This window comes from Bos indicus x Bos taurus, chromosome 16, assembly GCF_003369695.1.
Source record: "Bos indicus x Bos taurus breed Angus x Brahman F1 hybrid chromosome 16, Bos_hybrid_MaternalHap_v2.0, whole genome shotgun sequence".
Classification (NCBI taxonomy): domain Eukaryota; kingdom Metazoa; phylum Chordata; class Mammalia; order Artiodactyla; family Bovidae; genus Bos; species Bos indicus x Bos taurus.
The window spans coordinates 16,964,800-16,970,996 of record NC_040091.1 but is presented as its reverse complement, the minus strand read 5'-3'; the positions used below and the strand labels follow the sequence as shown (position 1 = coordinate 16,970,996).

The window sequence follows — 6,197 nt, the reverse complement described above, 5'->3', positions numbered from 1 at the left end:
CCATTCTGAAGGAGATCAGCCCTGGGATTCCTTTGGAAGGAATGATGCTAAAGCTGAAACTCCAATACTTTGGCCACCTCATACGAAGAGTTGACTCATTGGAAAAGACTCTGATGCTGGGAGGAATTGGGGGTAGGAGGAGAAGGGGAGGACAGAGGATGAGATGGCTGGATGGCATCACTGACTCGATGGATGTGAGTCTGGGTGAACTCCGGGAGTTGGTGATGGACAGGGAGGCCTGGTGTGCTGTGATTCATGGGGTTGCAAAGAGTCGGACACGCCTGAGCGACTGAACTGAACTGAACATAACAACTATAATTTTAAAATATTTACTCAGCACTTTTTTATATGCCAAGCAGTGTGTACTTGTTACTGTGTTTCATGTAATTAAAAAAAAAAAAGGTTAACATATTCACTTCATAACACATTAATCAGTTCAGTTCAGTTTAGTCGCTCAGTCATGTCCAACTCTTTGTGACCCCATGAATTGCAGCACTCCAGGCCTCCCTGTCCATCACCAACTCCTGCAGTTCACCCAGACTCATGCCCATCGAGTCAGTGATACCATCCAGCCATCTCATGCTCTGTCGTCCCCTTAACTCCAGTACTTTGGCCACCTCATGCGAAGAGTTGACTCATTGGAAAAAAACACATTAATAGAAAGTGCCAATTTATCCAGATGTGCATTAATTTAATACAGAACAAAAATAAATGAAGGAAAAAAAATGTTTCAAATAAAGGTAGACAAAAACAAAATCTCAGATGGAGATTATAGTCTTCTCTCAATAGTTGATTGAAAAATAAACAGAATGGTATCAATTGTTTAGAAAAATCACAATAACAACAAATTTAATTGATATCTGTGCAATATTATACTTCAACAGGGGCTTCCCTGGTAGCTCACCTGGTAAAGAATCCACCTGTGATGCAGGATACCCTGGTTCGATTCCTGGGAGGAGAAGATCCCCTGGAAAGAGATAGTGAAAAACAAATATATGTAAATTAAACAGCTCATATCCATTGTTAATAAAAATATATATTAAGATATTATTTTTTAGCAAATGGTACTAAAAAACAGTGTCACAAATTGTTGTATAGTGTTAAAAGGGTGTTAAGGCAAATTTATAATTCTAAATACTTGAAGAAAATTATTAAATTGTCTATATTCCCCTTAAGAAGGCAGAAAACAAAGACCAAATTAAACTCAAATTATTTAGAAGATCATACATAATAAAGATAAAAGAGGAAACCAATTAGTAGAAAAGAGGAGCCACAGAAAAAATCAAAGAAACAAATTTTATTATTTGAAAATAAGTATGCGGAAATAAAATCCTAGCTAAACTGCTGGATCATAGGAAAATCAAGGGAATTCCAAAAATACAACTACTTCTGTGTCATTGACTACACTAAAGCCTTTGACTATGTGAATCTCAACAAAATGTGGAAAATTCTTCAAGAAATGGGAATACCAGACCACCTAAACTGCCCCCTGAGAAACTTGTTTGTAGGTCATGAAACAACAGTTAGAACCAGAGAGGGAACAACTGACTGGTTCCAGATTGGGAAAGGATTACATCAAGGCTGTATATTGTCACCCTCTTTATTTAACTTATATGCAGAGTACACCACACAAAATGTGGAGCTGGATGAAGCACAAGCTGGAATCAAGATTGCCAGAAGAAATATCAAGAACCTCAGATACACAGATGATCTCAAACGAATGGCAGAAAGAGAAGAGGAACTAAAAGCCTCATGATGAAGGTCAAAGAGGAGAGTGAAAAAGCTGGCTTAAAACTCAACATTCAAAAAAACTAAGATCATGGCATCCAGTCCCATCACTTCATGGCAAATAGATGGGGAAACAATGGAAACAGTGGCAGACATCACTTTGCCAACAAAGGTCTGAATAGTCATAGCTGTGGTTTTTTTCTGGAGTCATGTATGGAGGTGAGAGTTAGACCATAAAGGCTGAGCGCCAAAGAATTGATGCTTTGAAATTGTTTTTCTGAAGAAGACTCTTGAGAGTCCCTTGGACCACAAGATCAAACCAATCAATCCTAAATGAAATCAACCCTGAATATTCACTGGAAGGACTGAAACTGAAGCTCCAATACTTTGGCCACCTGATGCAAAGAGTGGACTCATTGTGAAAGACCCTGATGTTGGGAAAGATTGAGGGCAGGAGCAGAAGGGGGCAACAGAGAATGAGATGGTTGAATGACTCAATGGACATGAGTTTGAGCAAACTCAGGGAGATATGAAGGACAGGGAAGCCTGGTGTGAGGCAGTTCACCTGCAGTTCATGGGGTCGCAAATAGACACAACTTAGCAACTGAACAACAACAGCGAGACTACTCAAAGAAAAGAGTGGGGAAATATAAATTTCCAGTATCAGATATGAAAGATAAGATATCCTGCATATCACACAATAAAATAAATATCAGAGACTTTCATTAAATGTTGCATGACAATAAACTGAGCATCTTAAACAAAAAGGAATAATTCCTTTAAAGAGAAAAATGACCAAATATTCCTCAGGAATAATATAAAATCTGAATAGTTCTATAGCTACAAAAAGAAAAAGAAACAACAGACTGTCACTATAGAAAACTGTCTCCGAGAGTATCATAAGTATATGCTTCTCTCACAGAATCTTTAGACAATAGAGGGTAAAAAAACAGTTTTATATTAATTTTACAAAGTGAACAAATCATGGAAGTGAAAATCTTAGTAATATTACTGAAAAGATAAAATTACACTATATTTTATGAAATTATAATTCAAATTCTAAACAGTTATCAAATTCTCTCCAGCAGTTCATAAAAAAAGAATGAAAAGATAGCTACAAATGTTGAGGAGTATGTGAAGAAAGGAGAATGCTCAGGCATTGCTGGTGATAACATAAAATAATGCACTTTGGAAAACATTTTAGAAATTTCTTAGAATATTAAGCATATATATACATATGTTTGAATATATATATTGAATTTATGACCCAGCAATTCAACCCCACTAGTGGTTGTCTGTTCAAGAGAAATGGTATATATTTCCATATAGAAACTTACAGGTAGGTGGTTTTTGCAAGATTATTCATCATATTAATAATAAAAATTGGAAACCATGTAAATGATTTTCACCTAGTGACTGGATGGACAAAATATGGTATATCCATAGAATGGAATAGTACAGATCAATAAAAAGGAATTACTACAGATACATGATATGATGTGGCTGAACCTCAAAATATTATGCTCAGTTCAAAATAACATAGTCTGACATAAGTGACTGTATATTGGATTGCTTTTTATATGAAATGTTAAGGAAATGCAAATCTATAGAGCAGATTAGTAATTGTCTGAGAATGGGTAGAGGTTTAACAGAAAATAGGTAGGAAGAATCCTATTAAAATGATGAAATGTTTTAAAATTTATTGTAATTATTGCATAACTTGATAAACTTACTGAAATGTCATTGATTTGTACACATAAAATGGATAACGTATATATGTGAGCTATGCTTCAATAAATTAATTTTTACAAAAGAAGAAAAGGTTTGTCTCATATTAAAAAGTCAATTAATATAATTCACTATATTAACAGAATGAAGAAAATAATACATCTCAATATTTGAATAAAAAGTCTTTAACAGAATTCAGCACACATTTAAGATAAAAAATAAAAATTAGATGTGAATCTCTCAATCGGATAATTAATAACTAAGGAAAGAAGCCTCACATAAGATAGTTTTTAATTTTCAGGGTCTCTGTATTTTCAACTTAAACCTGAGAATGAGATACTATTTCTTCAGACTGGAGACTTTATGTAATGAAAAAATAATTTGATAACAATTTGAAAGTAAAAGTATTTATATTTGCAGTGATAGGATAATATAAAATTCTGTTATAATTTTAAAAAAGAATCTACAATACCCAAACTATTGTATTAAAGTTTTTGCATACAAGGTCAATATATAATCTAATTTATTTTTGTATAACTACAATTTTTTGTTTTACAGTAATTATAAAGTAGCATTTCCAATTTAAAGCAAAATAAGGAAATAGAATATTTGGGTTTAAATTGAAATTTGTCAAAAGTTGTATAAATTCTTTATTTAAAACTTCTCAAAAATGGAAAAAAGGAAAGAAAAAAAAAAGACAAATGAAAAGATGAATAAACCTTCATAAATAAGAAGACTCAAACTGGTAAGATGTCCTTTCTTTCCAAAATATTTGCCTCCAAATTCTAGCAGTCTTTTGGCAGAAATTGACAAGATACACTTAAATGTGTATCTTTTATTTAGGCAGTTGGACTCAGGGCAGAGGCAGGACTCCTCCTTCCCTCTATCTCAGGTCCTTGGTGACAACTGTTGTCCTAGGAAAGTGACTACGTCGTCCCTGTGCAGAAGGTGATGTTCTTTCTATTAACAACTCAGGGATCACAACAAATGCAGCAACCACACAAGCATTATAGCATCCTATGCTATCTGTTTAAGGGAGGGGAAGTCACTCAGTCATGTCTAACTCTTTGCGACCCCATGGACTGTAGCCCATCAGGCTCCTCCGTCCATGGGATTTTCCAGATGAGAGTACTGGAGTGGGTTGCCATTTCCTTCTCCAGGGGATCTTCCCCACCCAGGAATCGAACCTGGGTCTCCTGTATCGTAGGCAGACACTTTACCGTCTGAGCCATGCTATCTGTTTAGCAGATCCAAAAGGAGACTGACTTAAACTAATTGAAATTCTGAAGCCCTTTGTGGTTTCTGAAGAGTAAGAGGAACTGCAATGCAGGACTCTAACATTGGGAAATTTAGCCTAATGAAAGAGTGGATACAAGAAATTGGCGAAAGCAAGAATCTTCCACAGTCTGTAATTGAAAATGTTGAAGGTAAAATGTTTATGCTTGGATCTTGCCAATTAGGAATGCCTACAAAAGGTGCCAATACTGATGTGTGTTGCACCAAGATATATTGGTTGAAGTGAGTTTTTCACCTCATTCTATATATTGAATTTACAGGAAAAAGTGAAAGATTTAGGAGCTGTTGAAGCATTTGTGCCAGTTATCAAACTGTGTTTTGATGGCTTAGGGATTGATTTTTTTTTTTTTTGCAAGATTAATACTGCAGACTATTCCAGAATATTTGGACCTAGGAGAGATAGTATGCTTAAAAAGTATTAATAGATAGAATATGTGTAAGGAGTCTAAATGGTTCCAGGGGAACCAATGAAATTTCACATCTGTTTCTAATTATTGACAACTTCAGGTTAACAGAGGGCCAAACTTCACACATCTATTCCAATATATTAGGTTTCCTTGATGCTATTTCCTGGACTAAAAGTAAGTAAGAGAGCTTGCCAACTTTATCCAGATATAATATCATCAACTTTTGTATATTGATTCCTCAGGGTTTTCTAAATGGAATGTGTTTAGATTATATTAAAATTGATTTTAAAATAAATGACAATAAATTATCTCACTTTAAAAAATATGGATAGCCAAGTGATCATTAAAAAGAAAAACCAATTAAAAAGACATACACTAATTTGCTTTGAGTTATGGGAAGATTGAAGGCAAGAGGAGAAGGGGACAACAGAGGATGAGATGGTTGGATGGCATCACTGACTCAATGGACATGAGTTTGAGTAAACTCCAGGAGTTGGTGATGGACAGGGAGGCCTGGAGTACTGCAGTCCACGGGGTCGCAAAGAGTGGGACACGACTAAAAGACTGAACGGAACTGACTCTATTTCCACATTAACCAAAAGAGTGTGGCGTGGACCTGAGGATAGAAAGGTACAAAGACATTTGGAGACCAGAGCTCGATCCCTGGGTTGGGAAAATCCCCTGGAGGAAGAAATAGCAACCCACTCCAGTATTCTTCCCTGGAGAATTCCATAAACAGAGGAGCCTGGTGGGCTATACAGTCCAGCGACTAATACTTTCCTCACACACTTAAATGGTCAAAAATATTTTTAATTGAAAGAGACACATGTACCCCTATGTTCATTGCAGCACTGTTTATAATAGCCAGGACATGGGAGCAACCTAGATGTCCATCAGCAGATGAATGGATAAGAAAGCTGTGGTACATATACACAATGGAGTATTACTCAGCCATTAAAAAGAATATATTTGAATCAGTTCTAATGAGGTGAATGAAACCAGAGCCGATTATACAGAGTGAAGTAAGCCAAAAAGAAA

The 6,197-nt window shown here is 35.5% G+C and overlaps 1 pseudogene; it reads left to right on the top strand.

Annotated features, from left to right (window-relative positions):
- Nucleotides 1-4,730: 4,730 nt before the first annotated feature.
- Nucleotides 4,731-5,393, top strand: LOC113906262 (annotated as a pseudogene).
- The last annotated feature ends 804 nt before the right edge of the window (nt 5,394-6,197 follow it).